We start from the raw sequence: 20,803 nt of genomic DNA, 5'->3' as shown, positions 1-20,803 counted from the left end.
CCAAAGTCAGATGCGCGGTTGCGGAGGTCGAGGCGGAGAGAGGAAAGCGGTTACCTGGCCAACCCTTGGTGGTTCCGAAGAGGCCTGTTGCACGCTCGGGCCTTAAATTATCATAAAGATTCCCCGAACGAAGCGCTGATTGGTTGGCAGTTTAGCTAGGAGACAGAGTTTTAGCGTTGCAGCGTTGGTAGCACACGGCATTCGGGAGGTGACGCTGATGTAGACGGCTCGAGGCGCTGCATTCGCTTGCGCGTTTGTTGATGTTCGGCCTAGAGGTACACTCTAACAAAAAGGGGAGCGGCACTAAATCTCTTCGGGGTGCAAATGCTTCGCCACAACCGTTACTCCTCCGGGGGATTAAAAGGGACGGGAGCAACTTTTGCTCCTATGCCGTTTGTCTCTCAAGGTTGGACTCCCAGCACCCTTGCATTTAGGCACCCTGAACTAAATCGTGTGCCCTCGCATTTAGACGCCTGGGACAAACTGTAGCGCCCTTGTGTCCAGACTCATGCCTATAAACGTAGCACACTTGCGTTTAGACCCCTGGGACTAAAAACTAGGTCAAATTTCACTTGGTCCCGAGTCACTACATTTCGAACCCTCCGTTTTAGTTCTCTTGGACTAAAAATGGTACCTCACAATTCGCGCCTCATTGAAGAGATGTGCCTCGCCCAGACATGTTCGTTGCCCAATGTGTTGCAATATCAGAAACAAAACATTGTATTTCAAATGAAATGTACCTTTATTTGCTCGTAGATATACACCACATTCAAGGATCACTGAAGTGGAATTCTCTAAGCGGGAGAATCCACGATAAGGCTGAATTCTGAAGGCTGCACTTGCGTCGACGATGATTCAGACAATGCGACGTCTTTTCAAACTGGTCCTGGTTCAAGTACTGTTTCTCGGGTCGTTCACAGATTCTTGACTCTTCGGGAGAGATTTGATTTATTAGTAACGCTGGTAGTGTGGAATACCTAATCGCTCGACAAATGTATGAGGCATAAAGCTCTCCTATAAAATGACAAGTGGACTGCGTGGGTGCTGCAACGCTTCAAATAAAACATGATATCTATAGGCGGCGGAGCAGCGCCATATTTGGGTTTGAGTATACCGTATGCTGCTGAATACTCACTCAGTGCAGGCATGATCAATCCACGCTTCAAAGTGACTGCATGAGCTTCATCTAGGAAACGTGAAAGTACACTGTACATTCGACTATACCCTAGTCACACGGACACACTTACCGGCCGTTACGCTAAACCAACAGTTGGCGCATAATACTTGCGGACAACATTCTGCGGCTTTGCAGTCAAAGCTATTGGCGAACGTGCGCTTGAGCATCTAGAGCACATATCCAAGCAGTGCTCGCGCGCTCTTCATTTCTTCTGAAATAGCTGTCCGAGAATATAGTGCGGTAACGGTGGGCCCGCGTAACAGTGATTAAAGTTGAGATAACCGCGGTTAAGTGTGCCTGTGTAAGAGGGAAACTGCCTATTGTGGTGAAGCGCCACCTGCCAGGTTCTGCCAAACAAAAATAAACCATCATTCGAATTGTCGTTTGGCTCGCGTTTTTGAGGTAACCGCATGCTATTCAATCTTACGTCAATGATGCACGATTCACAAGGCATGATTCACGATGACGGTGCACAATTCACGGACGTATACGAGTGCCTGTCACCGTCTGTACCCGTGCCCTAACAGAATGTTTCAAAAAAGAAAAAAAAAAGGCGTTATAATCACACAAAAATACGTGCAACTTGCACTTTTGGCGCTACATAACGATATCAGCACCAAGTGTGCCAAAAAGAATAGAACAAAATGCGCTTTGTCAGCTCGATAACACTCTGAAACTGAAAGGACTTCCTTTAACTGCACGTGATAATTACACGCAGTAAACATAAGTACTTTGACATACCTTTATCGAGTTCCCTTGACTTGTCACTTCAGAACAGATCATGTGTAGTGCTGCAGCACGGCAAATCCGGACGGGATTCTGCAATCCCGCTGAGGCAGAGCAAAATGGCGACCAAAAGCAATTCGGACTGACGAGATGGGAGGCACCACAGCTCTTTATTTAAAAACAAACGAGCGGCTTTTTTTTTTTTGCCTATTTTGCCTTTTTTATAATTTCGGGGGTCCTTTTTTTAGTTTGCATCCGTTTTGCTACGGCTAAGGGAACGGTGTTGTAATGGCTGACGTTGCGGGCGCGTTGTCTTCATTCTTTATTGAATTGATCTCGAATGTTATGTGTCGTGTTCGAGATGAGACTGATTGAACTGCATAGGTTGATTCTAGCATAGCAACACAGGTGAAAGTCGTGCCGTGTGTGGCCGCGTTGTTGTGGAGAGAGTCCGCGCGCGGAAGCGGCGAGCAGTGTCGTGTCCGGGGTCATCCGCCGGCAAAGGCGATGATGATGATCTCTCGACACCTCCCCCGCTTTGAAAGAACAGCACTATCAGTTAACTAATCCCGTTAGGTGGATGGATCACTCGTCCACTTTTTGTGACGGCGGGTGTCACAGCCCGTTTCAGGTGTCCTCTTGTTCGCTGTGTAGTGCCAGTCGTCGCCTGTATCACGTGGAAACGGGGTTGAGGCAGTGGCTGTACAATGTGGCCGTGAGACATGCTCCCGTCATAATTCTGCCCACAGTTCCTGGCAGAAAAGTGTCGAGCTCACGCGTTCCACGACGCCTGTCATAGTTTTGGCGCGTCTTCTCCTTGTATAAGGCCTTTCTGGAGTGAAATTCGGTAGTGTCCAAGAAAGGTAGATGAGATCCGGGCTTTACTGGAACGTTTACGCGCAGCCTTCGCCCCATCTAGAGCTCCGCTGGCGCGTAACCTTCGACTCCTGGGGTCGCACGCTGGTCCAGCAATGCCTTGAGGATGTGTGTCGATTTTCTGAGGAGTTGCTTAACCATTTGTACTGTCCTCTCGGCTTCCCCTTGCTCTGTACGGAGTACGTGGCAGAGTGTCGAACTGAAATTTTTATCGGTTCGGTTCCGGTTCGGGTTCACGGCTTTCGGTTCGGTTCCGGTTCAGTTCCGGGGAGCAAAAAGTAACGGTTCAAACAGGTTCAAACCGGTTCGAACCGGTTTGAACCGCTAAATTGAGAATATATTTTCCACGTTGTTCTGGCCATATACATTATTTAAGCCGTGAAACGTTTAACTATATAGCTTCTTCGATCGTCCGTGCAATTTACTTTTGTTTTTAGGTACCAAAATATGAAATTCAGTTATTTAATTTTGACGCAAGAGTAGAAGAAAATCTACATTAACGCACATAACGCCGTGTTCGTACGACTCGACATCCCTTTGTTTACCAATAACACATATTTTACCTGAATCAAAATGCTTGAGTACAAGAGTGAAGAGTTGACCTTGTTGGTACATACCTGTAAATAGATCAGCTTGAAATTTAGAACTATACCCTATTTTCTTGTCCTTTCTTCGTGTTTAAGTAAATTTCTGAAGTTAAAGCTGATTTATTTACACGGTATAAAGTATTTTCGCGAAGTGTGTTAGGTCGCCTAAAATACCCGTGATTGGTACAACTTTGTGTCGCAGTATTAGAAGTGAAATCGTGATTGTGTCGTTGAACCAATGAATTAAATACATCAGATAAAATTATAAAATGAGCACCTCGGGGCCATATATAGTACGAGATATTGTCTACGAAATACGCTTCACAATATATATATAAGATGACGAAACAACTGAGCTAAAAGCAATGAAATTTTCAATATGTCACAAAACTTTTAGAATAATTCCTTTCAGACTAATTTTTTATAGACATACCGAGCGGCAATCAAAATGCTTGTTGTTCTAACCAAACATTGTTTACACTCATTACCGCATGCACGCGACTAATCATGCAGCAAGGAGTGATCGCAATTGTTCACTCTACTATAGACGCACCTTCGCACTCAGATGGAATCTGGCCCAAAATAGCGCTTGTCCAAGTGAACATTTTCTTATACAGGAGAAGCTGGCATAGCCTGGCTGTTGAAGTTTGTTCTTCACAAGATGCCGGTCAATTTAATTAGCAAATGCGCATCATCCTTGCGAATTGATGACTTTAACGCGATAGCGTTAAGGAGCTCATGTCGCAGAAAACCCGATGTCGGTGGCGTGACTAGAAAATCTTGATTGGTCGATAGTGTGATGACGTAAGAGCTACATGCCCTCGCGCAAGAATTTCGAACAACCCACAATGCTCATGTGAAACGGGACATCACGCGTGAAATAGAGTGATTAAAACATGACATGTAATAAGAATTAAAGGTCGCGACATGCATCAAATAAATACACTTTTTAAAGTAATTCCTTTGCCTTAAAGAAAAAATAAAGAATTTTAGGCGGGATTCGAACCCACGACAGTTCGGTTGCGAGTCAGATGATTTTGACTAGGCCACGCGAGGCACGCTTTCGTGGAAAATGAGAATGCGATGCAAACGAGGCCCGTTAAGGCTATCGCGTTCCACTTTTAAAGGCGAAGCTTAAGCGTCCTCCAAGATTATTTTTGGTTAAGTAAAACGAAGTAGTATTTTACGACCCACTTGAAATGGCAACTACTTAATTGGACAGTTTCTGGTGGCTTGCGTGCGTAATCGTCATGGTTCCGCCGCGCGCCCTTGTTTACTTTGTTTTTGTCCAGCCCACAGACACATAAAAGTAATGTTCCCCACATAAAAGGGGCAATAACAGACTTTTATATGTTTGAGAAGTTGTATGTGTGAGGAACACACAGTTATTTAAATTAGCATCAAAATCAGGAATGTCCGTAAGGCTGTCACATATCACTTATCACGTGCCTGTCGAGGATAAAAACGAGAGAAAAGATTGGCAGAACATTTTTCACATAATTTGGGGGGCATTGCTTTAGGGTGGTCGGCCACTTATTTATGTTGTGAAATATTCAGTTAGTATTTAAATATATTTTTATAACGATCAATAAATTTTACTTTGTAAAGTTCACTTAACCGCCCGAGAGTGACGCGAAAGGACGATACTCGGAACTACGCGAGCTGTGGAGTCTGCGTAAAAGTGTTTGTCTGTTTGCTGATTGGCAGTGTGAAACATCGGGTTGCAGGATACGCCAAAAAGGGCTCTGTGCTCACATAATAGATTGGAAGTCAAATACATGAAATGTTAAAAAAATAGAGAGATAATTAATGATATTTTTTAAACTATCACTTACAGAACGCCTTACTGCAAAAAGAGATGCGCAAAAATGCACGTAATGAAATTTATGATTTTGCATAAATAGGGCGAAGGACAGACAAAGATTCTTAAAATCTTAGTATGAATCACATTTTATTAGCTTGCATGAGCTCGAAACTTCGCGGAATACTTCCTCGGGAGGCTAATGTTATATTCGGTTTTACCTGCACTTGTTTTGGGCCCTCACTTTAGAACCTTATGCTTGAATAGTCATGCGCTCTAACATTTCTCTAGGCTGCCATATATCATCGCGATACTGCTATAAAAACTGCACAAATTTACAATTATGACATCTATTGCTGGTGTTGCAAACATCTCATTTCACCAGAAAGCTGAACTGCTTAACATGGTATGCACGTGACGTCAGCACACTATAGGCTGGTGGTCATTGTGATTTCTTCTTGCTGAGAAAATCGAATTCGGTGGTGCAAAATGCACGCTGCAGGAGGTTCAAGCTAAGTGAAAGCCAAGTATTTTAAAAGCACGTATTACTATTCTTAGTGCATCGTCGTGAGGAACGGCACGAGCGTCCGGTACGACAAAAACGTGCTATTTGGCAAGAGCGTTTTTGCACACGAAGTCGATTCCGTGGTCACGCTTTTTGGTCTGCACCAAAGATGCGGGGAAGAGGACCCTTCACAACACACTAGGTTTTTAAAATTAACCCCCCCCACACACACACACACGCACACGCGCGCGCACACACACACACACACACACACACACACACACGCACACACACACACACACACACACACACACACACACACTTCTTTACAGCGGAGCTGTAAAGGGCTAGTTCCCCCAGTACCGTGTCCATCAGCAAACAAATGATGACACTAAACTCTGGACAGCTACCGACACCTATAAGTGACGACGGAAACCAGACAACCAGCTGCCGGATGTCTGGTTGCCGCCGTCGCGCATAAATGGCGGACACCTTTCGAGCCTTTCCACTCTGGCTTGCCGACTTGCGGCCGGCCATTACTTCATTCCCACCATAGTACAGCTTCGTTGGTCTTCCTTCACCGGAGTGGAAAGGCTGATCACATTCCTGAAAAATGGCCTCCTCCGTTCGTGTGTGCTAATTTGACAATTTTAGTTGTCACTTGTTAATAGCAGCCCTTCACTGCTTTTATTTTGCACCCCGTGAAGTTTAAAGGGGTCATAAAACGATATCGCGTTGGAGTGTTCATGACTGCAGAGGCGTACTGGTCCTAGTGTGACCCAAGTATACTTGCACAGGCCACCACTGATTTAGAAACTTCTTTGTCGCGTTGAAATTGCGAGGCTAAAATGAGACTATTTCTTTTAGTCTTGGCTTCGCAAAGATTGATGTCGTAATTGTGGGATCAAACCCACCCGCCTGTCGACAGTTGAGCGTGGCTCATGGATTGGACAGGAGAACCGCGTGAGCACTCTACATCGGCTCGAAACAAGCAATGCTTTGGCGGACACTTCGGTAGTGGCTCGTGTCCAACCACTGCGGTGATGAGAATAGCCGAACATGCCTAGAGCTCAGCACGCGTTTTCTTCCTTTCCGACCCCAGTGCGGGGGTATGAATAACGTTGGCGGCATAAGAGAGTCACCAGACCACGAGACCGCTTCTGGCTCCGAGTTGAGGGAATGAACGATGCTCATATTTCTCGAATTTTTTGGCGACTGCCATTGCCTAGGAAAAAAACCAAAGCAAAATTCAATCGGTTATTAACGTTAGGGAGTGATCCTGAGTTCAATTTAGTGATGTATAGAAATCTTTTTATAGCTTCTTTAAGCAAAATACAGAGGGGGTCGAAATTTGGGCAATAACTTGAGAACGACGCTCGTGTGAGACTTGCAGCGACTGCCAACGTCCGGCTGTCCCTTTGAGGTCACTAAAATCTTATTTTTTAGGTATTCCTTCCGCACACACATGTAGTTTCATGTAACGTCATATTAGTAAGTCGCATTTAGTCATTTCAATACTTCCATTCTCGGGGACATCTTTCGGATCCAGTTCAGCAACAACGAAAAAATGTTTGGGTGCCTCAATGATGTACAATTGGTCGTGCAACATTGTTTTGTACTTTCAGTAAATACTGTTAAGAAGTAACCCCTGACGTTGATAGCTTGCGAAAACGTTCATTAATTTTCCCCTCCGCGCAATAGCAGATGCAGAAAAAATAAAGGAAAGAGACAGCTGTCGCTCTCCTCCTCAACTCGCAATTTGAACAAGCGGACAAATGATCTGACGCTCATTATATACCGTCAGTGTTCATCATAGTCATGCCCTAGGTGGCTAGGGTTCGGAAAGCAAAAGCTTGGGCTGAGCTTTAGATATTTTTAGAGTTGCGTTTTTAACATATTTAATTGACATGAGCCGTTACCCGAATATTTGATGATGGTGACTGTCAAGAACCCGAGCACTCGACTAGGTGTTATGAAAATCGCTTACGTCACGGTGTCACGTGACTCTCGGTGCAAAACCGTGATGTCATGTTACGTCACACTGTCAACTAGACGAATACATATAGTGACTTCCTCGAATTAAATCGAGTTGACGCAGTGAGTCACGTGACGTCACGTGGTCACGTGGCCTTACTTGACCACATGTATTGACACCATGACGTCACGTGACTACGTGACGCATGGTTAATCATAGTGCCAATACAAAAGCGCCACGAAAACCCACAATTTACCATACGTTGCCATTCTGTATGTGGCAATTTGAGCAATAGATAGAAATACAGCCGCCAATTTGTTATTCCTATTCGTTCATTTCGTGCTACTAACAAGTAATAAAGAAGAAATTACCTTGAACCGTTTTGAACCGGTTACCGTTATATTTTTTTTCGGTTCGGTTCCGGTTCAGTTCCAAGATGGCGGCAAAAATTTCGGTTCGGTTCAGTTCCGATTCGGCTAAAAATAATGGTTCTGTTCCGGTTTTCGGTTCGGTTCGGTTCTGGTTCGACACCCTGGTACGTGGGCTTAAAGTTCATTGGGTCACCCGCCATTTCTGCAGAAATACTGCGAATTTGGGTGAGGTGAATTACGACCCTTGTCTCTTCGGAGAATTCTCAGCGCCTCATATCGTGAAAACCTTGGATGGAGGACAGCGATGATGATCTGATGATAGTTGTCGTTTTCCTCAGAGATTCCAAATCGAAGAACCTCTAATAGTAATCAACAGCAACTAACCAACCAACTGCCTTCCTAGATATCAAGCAGGGATGGGCAAAATACGTGCAAATATGTATCGAAATACAAATACAAAATACTTCGACAAAAATGTATTTAATTACAAATCTAATTACATTTTCAAAAAAGTATTTAAATACAAGATACAAATACAACCAAATGTATTTGGTCTCCTCCGAATACTTTTCCAAATACATTCCTCAAAATTTGCGTCAGTGACTTCAGGGCACCTGCAACGGGTTTCTGGGTATCTCATTTTAATTTTGCATTGCCCACTTGGGAGTTAGTGTGCGAGGCTCTAGTAACGTAAAAGAAATATAATTACAAAAAATGTAATCAGCTTGGACGTAATAGGTGAAAAAAGTACAGTGATTTAAGCAGCTTTTTTGTCGATTACATTTTGGTATAGACCAGCAAAGAACCGAGACGACCAAGACGCGCAGCACTAGCTAGAGAATTGTTTATTGTTGCAACTCGTACCAGTTACAAAAATCTGGACGACCCGCGCATTTAGAATGTTCCAGGCAAAAATATGGATGGAAATCAGGCTGGAAAGCATCACAAGTTCTCACAGGCACTTATTTCCCCAGTCTGCCTGTGAACGTCGATTTCGTCACTATTCTTGCCCTGGACTAGCACTGTAATCACAAGTCACTAAACGCTTGTGCTTGATTGAGATACAATGCATTCGGTGCAGAACGTAGTTTTCTTCCTGCTGACAGTGACAATAAATTTGGGGGATGTATTTTTGCCCACAAAATTGTATTTAATTACAATTGTATTTGAAATACCCACGTTTTAGTATTTAAATACACACGTCAAATACATTACCCAGTTTGTAATTAAATCCAAATGCAAAATACACAAAGTATTTGAAATACGTATTTCAAATACTTGTAATTGAAATACTGCCCATCCCTGATATCAAGGTTCATGCGGAGACATTCCATGTGTAGTTTGACAGTTGAGTCGTTAAAAACAGAGGTTGTCCTGATTTTTAGTGGTCTTGACCTTCGCACGAAAATATCAATGTGGAAGCCAATACATCAATCACCAAGAGATTGATTCTCGTGCTCTGGCGTGGCATTTGGACACACCCTGGTGACCTGTGTGAAGCTTCTCCAGGATTACGAAGGGTAGGGCTTCCGGTATGACGAGTCGCTCGCTCTTAAACAATAGGGCATCTATTAAGGCTGAAGCCGCACATGAAAGCGATCTGGCGAGCGACGAGACGAGCGTCGGTACAAGCAACGAGAGTCAGCGACTAGCGACAGAGCTCTTTCACTGTCGCTTGTCGCGTGGCTCGTTTTTTTGATTTCTAGAAAACGTCCATCATCGCCCTGGTCGCCTGCTCCCGTCGCTTTCATGCGGTCTGCTTCGTCGCGCGACTGACTGAGCGACAGCGAAGCGGGTCGCCGTCGCTTGTCTCGTTGCTCGTGTAATCGCTTACATGCGGTTTATACTTAATGGTTAGTTTGCCGGCGACTTTGTAGAACTGGCGGCCTTCTTGCCGAGGCGTAATTTCATTCCAAGTCCGGAGGGTGCACTCGATTACATTCTTCGTTACCGAGTCTGTTTGTACCTCGTTTTGATGCGGTAAAGGGTTACCTGGCAGGCTTGAATTTGTTTCTGCGTGAGGGGCATGTACTGTCTGGAGCTGAGTTACATTGTACGAGCGGCTGTGTCGGTAATGGCTTGTGTGACAGCACATCGGCATTGTGCATCGCCTTTCCAGGAACGTGTCTTATGATGTGGTCGAACTGGAGCAGTCGCATTCGGAATCGCTGCAGCATTGGGCTCAGCTCATCGAATCGCTTTGTTGTGATGAGAACAAGCGGTTAGTGGTCCACCTCAATGTAAAACCGCGGTCCTAAGATGTACATGCGGAAGTGATCACAGCCCATGTGATCACGAGCACTTCTTTCTTAATTTGCGAGTAGCGTTGCTCCGTGTCATTGAGAAAGTGCAAAGCATGGGCAATGGGCAGCTGCTTTCCGTCGGTCTTTTGCAGTAAGACAGTACCTAATTCGTGAAATTATGCTTCCGCTCAGACTCCGAGTTTTTTTTTCGGATTGTAGTGCGTCAGAACTGTCGCTTTGGCTAGTTTTTTTCACTGCTTTGAAGTTTTGCTACTGGTCATGTACTCAGAGCCGTGCACGCAGCATAGGCGCAAAGGAGGTCCTGTATTGGCTTCGATGTGTGTATCAGGTGTGGCAAAATCTTGGCAAGCGGGGATTCCATCCCCAAGAATGATCTTAGTTCTTTCACATTTGATGGTTGTCTCATCTATGTGACATCATAAACTTTCCAGGGTCAGGCTTCACACCTTCGCCGAGAACGATGTGCTTAGTAACTTTACCGCCTGGAGCAGGATGGCGCTTTGTAGATGTTTGGTTTTATGCCGGCTTTGCTGAGTCGTTCAAAGACTGTTACCAAGTTCCCGTCGTGCTCGGCCAGCGTTTTTCTCAAGGCGATGATATCGTCTCGCTGGCGAGCTTGGCTTTCCATCCTCAGAAGAACTCTTACATTTCGCGCTGAAAAAAGTCTGGTGCGGTCAAGATTCCGAAGGGAGGCGACGAAATTTGAAGCGATCGAACGGCGTCAAAAATCTCGTATATTTCTGCGATTCTTCCGCTAAGGGTGCTTGCCAGTATCCAGCTCAATCGTCGAGTTTTCTTAAGACCGTACCACGGGAGAAAATTGCCGGACTTTCGTCGACGGTGGGCATGATTAACCGCTCTCTTACGAATTACTTGTTGAGCTCGGTGTAGTCTATGCAAAGTCGCAGTTCGCCGTTTCCTTTTTCTGCGACAACCATTGGAGCGCTCTACTCTGTGGCCTCGGTGACGCGCTCTATAATACGGATCTTTAGTATCTTGAAGAGCTTATTCTTCTCGGGTGGAAGCATCGCTAGTGACACCCGCCATGGGTACGTAAGAGCAAAGGGTTTTGCCTCTGGTCCAAGAACCACCTTGTGCTCGGCTTTCAACCGTCCGGGCCCCGAAATCAGCAAAGGGTACTTGGCAAGTAGTTCGGAGACGTCCTCCGTGCGGCTTGTCTCACCACCGACGTCGAGGAGTTGTTGGAGAGCTCCCAAAGATATGATGGCAGGCCTTCCTAGGAGAAATTCCTGTAGGCCTTGAACTACGAAAACTTCCTTTTGAAGTTGTTGACCGCCCCATTCCATAGCAGCTTGAAATGGTCCAGCAGTCGAAAGCTTGTGAACACCTGAACCAGGAAATGCTTCTTCTGGCTTTCACAAAAGGCCCATTACTTCACGATTGTAGTCACGCCGCCGATGGCAACGACGTCGGCGTCCATGTCGATCTTGAATGGGATCGAGATGCCGTTCATGACGGGGTGATTCTTCAAGCGTCATGAGTTGAACTGTCTTTAGGTTCACCAAGGTACACCTCCTCCACTTCCGCTGTGCTGCAAGCTGACGGAGGTACTGTGGAATTACCTGGTCCCTCTTGACGCTTCGAAGAAAGCAAAACGTAAACGTAGTGGACTTGCTTTCCACACGACCTGCATAGTTGACCTGATGCCGGACAGGTCGTCCTGGTGTGAACCGAAGCACAGCCACAATATCTGAATGACTGGCGGATATCTCTGTTACCTTTTGTGGACGAGCCGTCGGCGTTGTTTTCTTGCTCCTGTTTTTCCTTCTGTGGGCGGAGCACAGTTCATAGACGGCGGCGCCGTGTCGTTGTGTTTGGATTTTGTTGTGTTGTTGCTTGACGACTTAGGAGTTTCGCGCGGCAGCCACCGCAGTCTCGAGGGTAAGTGTGGATATTGAGGTATTTAGTGCACAAAGAAGAAAGAAGAACAGAACCGAAAAAAATGAAAGACGTTTACAATTTTCTGTAGCGCCAACTTAGAGCGCAGCTCTTGAGAAGGAGGAGGGGAAAATACGGAGGTGAGGGTATGCTCCTCTTCCTTTACCGCTAAATTTAGAGGGAAATATTTACCCTCGTAACGTCACACGTGAAGTCACGTCGACGTCACACATGTCGTCAGAAGTACGCGACGTCACGACGGTAAATTTAGCTAGAAAATTCTTCCGGTAAATTTAGCGGAAAGCTTTTCCCGCTAAATTTAGCGGGGATATGGGCAAAGTAATATCCGTGTGACTTCACAAGGGTAACGTATTGACGTTATCCTAGTGAGAGTAACCCTCGTGACGTCACACGTGACGTCACGTGTAACGTCTTTATGGGAAACGTCCCATAATGTAACGCGCGGTTATGCCGACGCCGATGGCAACGCCGACGACGACGCTCAAGCCGGAAACGGGCGCCTAAGAGCTGCGCTTTGAGAAGCGCCTGTCTTCTGGCCTGTTCTTCTTCTCTCCACTTATTGCGCTAAATATCTCAATATGTTAGACTACCAACAAGCCCAAATGTCCACTTTATTACAGTAGGCATGGGGTCGAGCGGCAACTTCTCGCTGAGAGCCGTTTCAAGAAAGCCTATCACGAGTCGGTCCAGGATGAGCTCGTCTTTCAAGGCGCCAAATGGGATATCTCTACCAGCTTGAAGAAGTTGGTAACGAAGCTTTTGACTGTCTCAAGAGACCACTGCTTTTTGCGGTTGAACGTAGCGCGTTCGTATATGATGTTTTGTCACGGAATAAGATGCTTTTCAAAAGCATTCTTCGCGCAGTCGTAGTCGTGCTTCTGTCGGTCACTGAGCTTGAGAAAGGCTAGATGTCCACCGCCTCGCGTCCCATAAAGAGTATTTACCAGAGCAGCGCTGTCCTGCTTGCTAACTTCTGAGGGGACTCGTTAGGGATCTCATTGCGTGATCCAGGACTGCCATTCGTCTGGACGGCTTACGTCGAGATTCTCCGGCAGAGCGAGAACAAATGAGTTCAACGCTGGCGTTGGAGCCGTCTCTTCTGGTTGCTACTTAGACTGAGTCATGTCGTCGATGTGGATGGGTGGGGAACTGTGGCCGCTGAATTGATACGCTAGTACCGCTTCCAACATGTCGTGGTCGAGATGAGGCTGACTAACTTCTTAGGTCTATTCTTGCACAGCAACAGAAGTGCGAGACGTGCCGTGTCTGGCCCCGTTCTGGTGAAGAGAGGGTCCGCGCGTGGAAGCGGCGGGCAGAGTCCAGTGTCAGCCTGCGATGGTGGCGATTATGATGATATCCCGACGTTATGTGGAACAGCGAGGACGACATGAAGGCGTCTGGATCGACGAGATAAAGGGGCTTAAAGCTATAAACTGGCAGCAGAGAGCCCATCCGGCGTTTTCTTACTTGATGTTTGTCTTTCGCATATTTGTACATGGCTTGCCCGTTTTTCTAGTGGTTCTAGTGAGAGGTCATACGAAAAATCGTGTTTGCTTTCCGCCTGTTCTCCCCTTTCTGATGTCTATTTTTTTTAACTTGCTCTCTTTATGCTGCTGAATGTTCCGTTCGTATTGATCCTGTTAATGTATTATGCTGGTATTTTTAAAAGTAATAAGAAATTAAAGTAATCAGTTACCAATATTGTGTAACAAAACTACATTACAAATTACTTCCGAAAAAAGTAACATGGCAATTACAAAATTACTTGGGACAGTAACGGATTGCTTTTCAAGTCTGCATGACGCCACCAGAGGTGAAGCCGGGGGTGTTTTCCGGTTTAGAGTTACACACCCCCAACGATGACCAAAACGAAAATACGTGTTATTGTACGTCCTTGGGCACACTTGGACGCTATAGAACTTTCCAACGTCTACGAAATCCCAAACCAGAGTGCGATCTTCACAGCCCAGCACGTGCGTGTTCGCCGCTTCAGAAAGCGAGCAAAGCACGCGCCATACGCAGGAACACTCAAAATGGCACCGGTCACACGTTCTTTTTTGGAAAGGTCTATTGGACGGACTTGGGCAGCCTTGGGGGCGTCCCCACCGACCGCGAGCTCTACTTCTGGCTTCAATGGGGATTTTCACTGTTTGCTAGCCTGAAGCGGTATGTTGCCTCTACTCATTACTACATCTCTGACATTCGGTGACATGGCAGACAGACTTTATTGTGCGGAAAACGACGGTGGCGTATCGAGATCAGGCGCATACTTGGTCTCTCTTGAAGTGTTTCTCAATGAGCGGAAGGTGAACAAAAAAGTTCTAAGTATGGGCTTAACGCCGATGAACGCTTTTTCTCCAGCGCCTAATATTTTGACGTGCCGGGGTCACGCTGCTTATACTTTATACAAAAGATACTCTGCATACAAGTTCGAACGCGGGTAATCGGGAGATTCTTGCTTCGAATGCCGCGTGGCAATGAATTCAAGAACAAATTTGACACGCCGCATTTAAACCACGGATATGGCGGCGACTGATGTTTGGGGACTGTCTTTTGTATGATGTATGAGCAGTGTGACCCCGGCTTTATACGAGTGTACGAGAAGCATGTTGTTTTGGCCGTCTGACGGTCCTTTTTCCCCTGAAACACATGGCTAACCTATCGAACTGCCACATTTTCATCTGAGCAATGGTGACGTGTTTGGCACTAAATCAAGTGTGAATGATGTGTGAGTGTACGTGTGCCTACATGGACGCGGCTAATCGAGGCTGGATCGAAGCTAAATACTTGCCTGAAGTGACAAAGAATTAGAAATGTAAGGTGTTGACACATGTGCGTAAGAAACTGGTAAAGGACACAATATTTTGAACAAGAAAATTAGGGTCACGCCATCGAAAAAAACAAAATAAAACGTGTTGGTGTTGTACAAAATTTGCAAGTATATTTTATGAATAAAACCAACTTTCGTAATATACGCAAACTCAATTCCCCCGCATCCTTGGCGAAAATGGTATATCGAATGCTCCAATATGTACTCAAAGATCGGCTAGATTTTGCGCGTGTATTTTACATCCGCGATTCACCCGCGATTTATTTGTAGCCTTTTCCTCATAGATGGCGCACACTTTTTTCAGAACAAATGAGTTGCACGCTCGCAGCCGCGCATGCAGCTCGGGCGCTCGGGGTAGGCTCAGACCACGGTCTCTTCGCCGCCAATCTCGAGCTAGATCTTCGAGCTGCGTCCGCCGCTGCCGAAAGCGGCGAACGGGCGACGCGTAGTACGAGCCATTAAAGACGTAGAATATGCTTGCTTGTATAACATAGAGCAAGCTCTGATTTCCGACTGGATTCGAAGTTCCAACCACGTTCGAAATTATCGAAAGCCGAGGGTGCGGCGGTGCGGCCGTAAGGATCGGCACATTTGGCACGCCTCACAATATTCGAATTCCAAACGTACGTACCTAAAACTGGGCACGCGATCGTCGTTTCGCATACACAAATGTATGTCTATTTTAAAGCTCTAATCAAAACAAAAGAAAAAAAAAATAAAACTAAAACGGCAGTTTCATATTTCCGATGTCCAGCATCTGCCAGCTCTTCATATCGTCGGTATACTGGTTTGCAAACTCGCTCTCAGGAGGTGTGGAGAACGCAAAAACACCCAGAACGAGGAGAGGCTGGTGACGAGCAGAATAACCGCGATAGATAATGATTCTAATGAATGCATAAACGTTGATGGAGATTCAGTTCAGATTTAGAAACAAAAAGTTTTCCTCTATGATAAAAAAAAAATTCTAAAGCCGACGAATGTTTGTTTTATTGTGTCGTTTGCTATCCGTTCGCGTATCTCTGCGAAGAACGGAAGACGCGTAGGGAGGAGCTAAATATCTTGTACAAATAAAATATGTTTCTCCCCCCCCCCCCCCAAAAAAAAAAGAAGAAAGACACGTTTTTGCGGTTTTCCTTTTGCAAAAATAAACTATGCACTGCTGAACGCTGATTCTCCACTCAAATGTAGGGCAAGAGTTGCGAACCAGATGCCAAAGATTCAGCACTAACACTTTCCTTATTAAAAAGATATAAGTGATTTTCTGATATTTCTATTGGGAAAATGGCGGCAGACGAAGCTCTCAAATACAGGAATCTCTATTGCACCAGTTACCGAAGACGGGCGAAAATGGGCCCTATGTTCAAATTGAAAGTTTCGGAAAATCAGGGGGCACGACACTCTTTTCGGCCCATACTCACGCTGCTCCATGTACCAGGTGCTGATTTGGATTCTCGCTGTCACGGCGAATTCCGTCGGGACGGCGGCAGCCCCAATCTACGAGTCATGGCCAGCGACGACCTTCTTTTCGTCAACTCATCGTCCCCTCGAGCCACCGGATTTTCCAGAAAAGTTTCTGTGTCATCTTGAAGACCGACAGATGGCCAGGCATCGAGGGACGTTTCCGGATCCGCTGCACCGTTGCCATAAAAGGGAGCTACTTCGCCTTCAGCCGCTGGGGCACGACACTCTTTTCGGCCCATACTCACGCTGCTCCATGTACCAGGTGCTGATTTGGATTCTCGCTGTCACGGCGAATTCCGTCGGGACGGCGGCAGCCCCAATCTACGAGTCATGGCCAGCGACGACCTTCTTTTCGTCAACTCATCGTCCCCTCGAGCCACCGGATTTTCCAGAAAAGTTTCTGTGTCATCTTGAAGACCGACAGATGGCCAGGCATCGAGGGACGTTTCCGGATCCGCTGCACCGTTGCCATAAAAGGGAGCTACTTCGCCTTCAGCCGCTGGGGCACGACACTCTTTTCGGCCCATACTCACGCTGCTCCATGTACCAGGTTAGTTATTTAAACCATTCAAAATGTTGCCGAACGAGCAATGTAATGCTTCTCAGAGTGTCGTGCCCAATCGACAAACGTGTGCTTTGTAGATACATGCATTTTGCTGGCTCTTGGGTGATTGCTACATTGATGTCTTTGTGCTGTGAACTATCGTTTTCGTTTTTTGAGACCTTGTTGCTTTTGTCGGGTGACGTGGAGCTAAACCCCGGTCCCATGACTAAGGCACAGATTGAACAGCTTGGGAAAATTGAGACCATTTTGTTGGAATTGCAATCTGGTCAAATGACTGTTTTGGGAAAGTTAGCTGGTATTGAGGCAAAACAAGCTGATCTTGAGAGGAAGTTTGATACCATAAGCTTGAAAACTAATGATATTGAAAAACGTGTTTTGCAGATTGAAGGAAGTGGCAGGAAATTAGAAGCAAAATTAGATGATCTTGAAAACAGAAGCAGGAGGACAAATTTGGTATTTTTCGGAGTTCCCGACAACTCTCGCAGTGAAACGTGGGAAGAATCGGAAAGGCTGATCACAAAAATCTGCAAAGACGTGTTATCGCTCGATGTTTTAATTGAAAGAGCCCACCGATTGGGGAAACACAAAGATGGGAAAAACAGACCAATTGTAGTCAACTTCCCGGGTTGGAAGGTCAAAGAGTCTGTGTTGCGAAGTGCTTTTAAATTCAAGAATACTTCATTCAGTGTCTCCGAGGATTTTAGTCTTGCAGTCCAAGAAAAGAGGCGTCAACTTTGGAATTATGCGAAGGAGAAAAGGCAGAACAGAGAGAACAAGGTTCATTTAAACCACGATAAAACTGGTTATCAATGGACAGACGTTTATCTGGGACAGCGAAACGAGACAACCTGTTTTATATCGGGCGTCTGGCCAACCAAGAGAACACGAATGACGGGTCGGAAAGCCTAAAGATGGCCCAAGCAATCATGAGGCTACAACTACAAAACAGGCGCTTTCAGTACTATTGGTAAATTGCCGTAGCATCAAAAATAAAGTAGACGAGTTTGCACTTTTGTTGGAGACCCTTAAACCTAAAGTTGTTATGGGGACGGAGTCTTGGTTGGATTATACTGTTAGTGACGCTGAGGTATTTCCGGCGGGTTTTACAGTTTATCGCAAAGACAGACATCGGCACGGTGGGGGAGTTTTTCTACTAATTTCTAATAGATGGACTAGTCATGAACTGGTTTTCGAAAATGCTACCGAGTCTGTCTGGTGTCGGGTCTTTTTCCCAAGGGGAACTGCTCTCGTGTTCGGGACCTTCTACCGCCCCCCTGATAACAGTGAAACTTCAATTTGTTTGCTCTGTGACATGTTATCAATGATTCCTGACAGTGTTTTTCTAGGTGGTGATTTTAATCTGCCAGATTTTAACTGGTCTACTGGAACAACAGAATGTATTGTTAAATCACGCGTTAACACTGTGTTTACAGAGGTATTGGGCACTTTCGGCTTCAATCAATATGTGCAGCAGCCGACGAGGTTGAACGCCATTCTAGACTTGGTCTTATGTAATGACCCTAATATTGTAGCTCAGGTCGGGGTGTATCCTGGAATAAGTGACCATAGTGTGGTTGTTGCAACGCTAAATGTATCTGGAGCACCCGAGAGGGCACAACTTCCACGCAAAGTATTAATGTATGAGAGAGGAAACTTTGACGCCATCGGCACTGAATTGGACAGCTATTTTTCAACCTTTTTATGCTTAGCAGAATCGCACTGTCTAGAAGATCTGTGGAGCATCTTTCGTAATAAAATAACAAACTTAATCGACACTTTTGTACCATCGACGATTATTCGACAAAAACGAAAACAAAAACCATGGTTTAATATTGAAATTCGTAAACTCGTAAGAAGAGCGCGGTGTGCATATAGAAGGGTTTCCAGAGATGGCTGTCCAATAAACCTGCAAAGGCTAAAGGAAATTAATTACACATTAAAGTTATCTATAAGAAAAGCAAAGAAGTTATTTTTCTCCCGGCTAAACGATGATCTTAAGCGAAATCCCAAAGTGTTCTGGAATTACGTTAAAACAAGTAGAAAAGATGATACTTCTATCCCATACTTAAATGTTAACAATACAATAATCAAGAGTGATGCTGAGAAGGCAGAATGTTTTAATTCTTACTTCAAATCAGTATTTTCTCAAGAAACAACCAGCGATGAATCACCAGTATTTGTTATTTCTGGTAACACAATGGCAGATATTGAAATTGATGTTAACGGTATTACTTGCCTCTTGCGTGAAATGAATACCTCGAAGGCAACCGGACCTGATGGATTACCATCGATTGTTCTTTGTAAGTGTCGAGATATTATAGCCCTGTATTTATGTCTCATGTTTAAAATTTCCCTTGAAACTGTGGCAGTTCCACACGATTGGAAGGTTCAAAATGTTATTCCTGTTTTGAAGTCAGGGGATAAAAAACTTGTAGAAAATTATAGGCCTATATCTTTGACGTCAATTAGTTGCAAATTGTTGGAACATATTATATATAGTGAAGTTTTTGATTACCTGGAATCCTGTAAATTTCTTGCCCCTTCCCAGCATGGCTTTCGCAGAGGGTGTTCATGTAACACACAACTGGCAGAATTTCAACATTACATTTCAAAATCACTTGACAGCAATACTAATGTAGATGCAATTTTCCTTGATTTTCGTAAAGCCTTTGATACTGTACCACACCACCTACTACTGAAGAAATTAGCATCTTTAAATATAACTAACAATATTCAAAAGTGGATAAAAAATTACTTAAGTGGCCGAGAGCAGTGCGTGGTTTTAAATGGTAGCAAGTCATTACCTATAACTGTGAGTTCAGGAGTACCCCAAGGCAGTGTCTTGGGACCATTATTGTTCTTAATTTATATTAATGATATTGTAACTGACATTCAATCGCCGATTAAGTTGTTTGCTGACGATTGCGTTGTTTATAGACAAATATATTCAACAATGGACATAGAAATATTGCAAAGCGACCTAGATAAAATAGAACACTGGTGTGATAAGTGGAGAATGAGTTTAAATATTGGAAAGTGTAATTATCTCAGCTTCACAAAAAATGTATCAAGGTCTCCCGCCAGCTATACCATTAAAAATGCAATAATCCGCAGAGTAAGCGACTGTAAATACTTAGGAGTTAATTTCACCCAATCACTTAAATGGCACAATCATATTGACTATACAATAGCAAAGGCAAGCAAAATGTTATATTTTATCCGGAGGAATTTTAAGGGCGCTTCAACAGAGGTGAAAGAAACTCTTTATATTTTGCATGTTAGGTCGATACTCGACTATGCATGCATCATTTGGGACCCATACCAAGATTATCTTATCGAAAAATTAGAAAAGGTACAGAATCAAGCGGCACGATTTGTCAGCAATAACTATAACCCTTATGCAAGTATCTCTGAAATAAAAGCCATGCTGGGATGGGAATCATTAAACACTAGAAGGTATAAGTTAAGGTTGAAGTTTTTTCATCGGATTTATTATAATGAAACTGGCATTGATAGAAATGAGTATTTGTATAAACCAAGTTACATGTCAGCGCGGTTCGATAACTCTGAAAAGGTTTTTGAGTACTGTTATAAAACAAACAATTTTGGTAGTTCTTTTTTTGTTCAAACAATCAAAGACTGGAACCTGCTGCAACAGGAGCTGGTCAGTATCTCAGACAATGATGTATTTTTTTCTTGTTTGTGAAAATCACTGTTATTTGTTATTTCGTGATCCCCCCTACGA

The 20,803-nt window shown here is 44.7% G+C and overlaps 1 pseudogene; it reads left to right on the top strand.

Moving 5' to 3' along the window:
• The first annotated feature begins 16,444 nt into the window (after window positions 1-16,444).
• Window positions 16,445-17,950, top strand: LOC115311591 (annotated as a pseudogene).
• Window positions 17,951-20,803: the final 2,853 nt, after the last annotated feature.

This window comes from Ixodes scapularis, unplaced genomic scaffold, assembly GCF_016920785.2.
Source record: "Ixodes scapularis isolate PalLabHiFi unplaced genomic scaffold, ASM1692078v2 PGA_scaffold4__175_contigs__length_147842914, whole genome shotgun sequence".
NCBI lineage: Eukaryota > Metazoa > Arthropoda > Arachnida > Ixodida > Ixodidae > Ixodes > Ixodes scapularis.
This window is presented reverse-complemented; position numbering and strand designations above follow the sequence as displayed.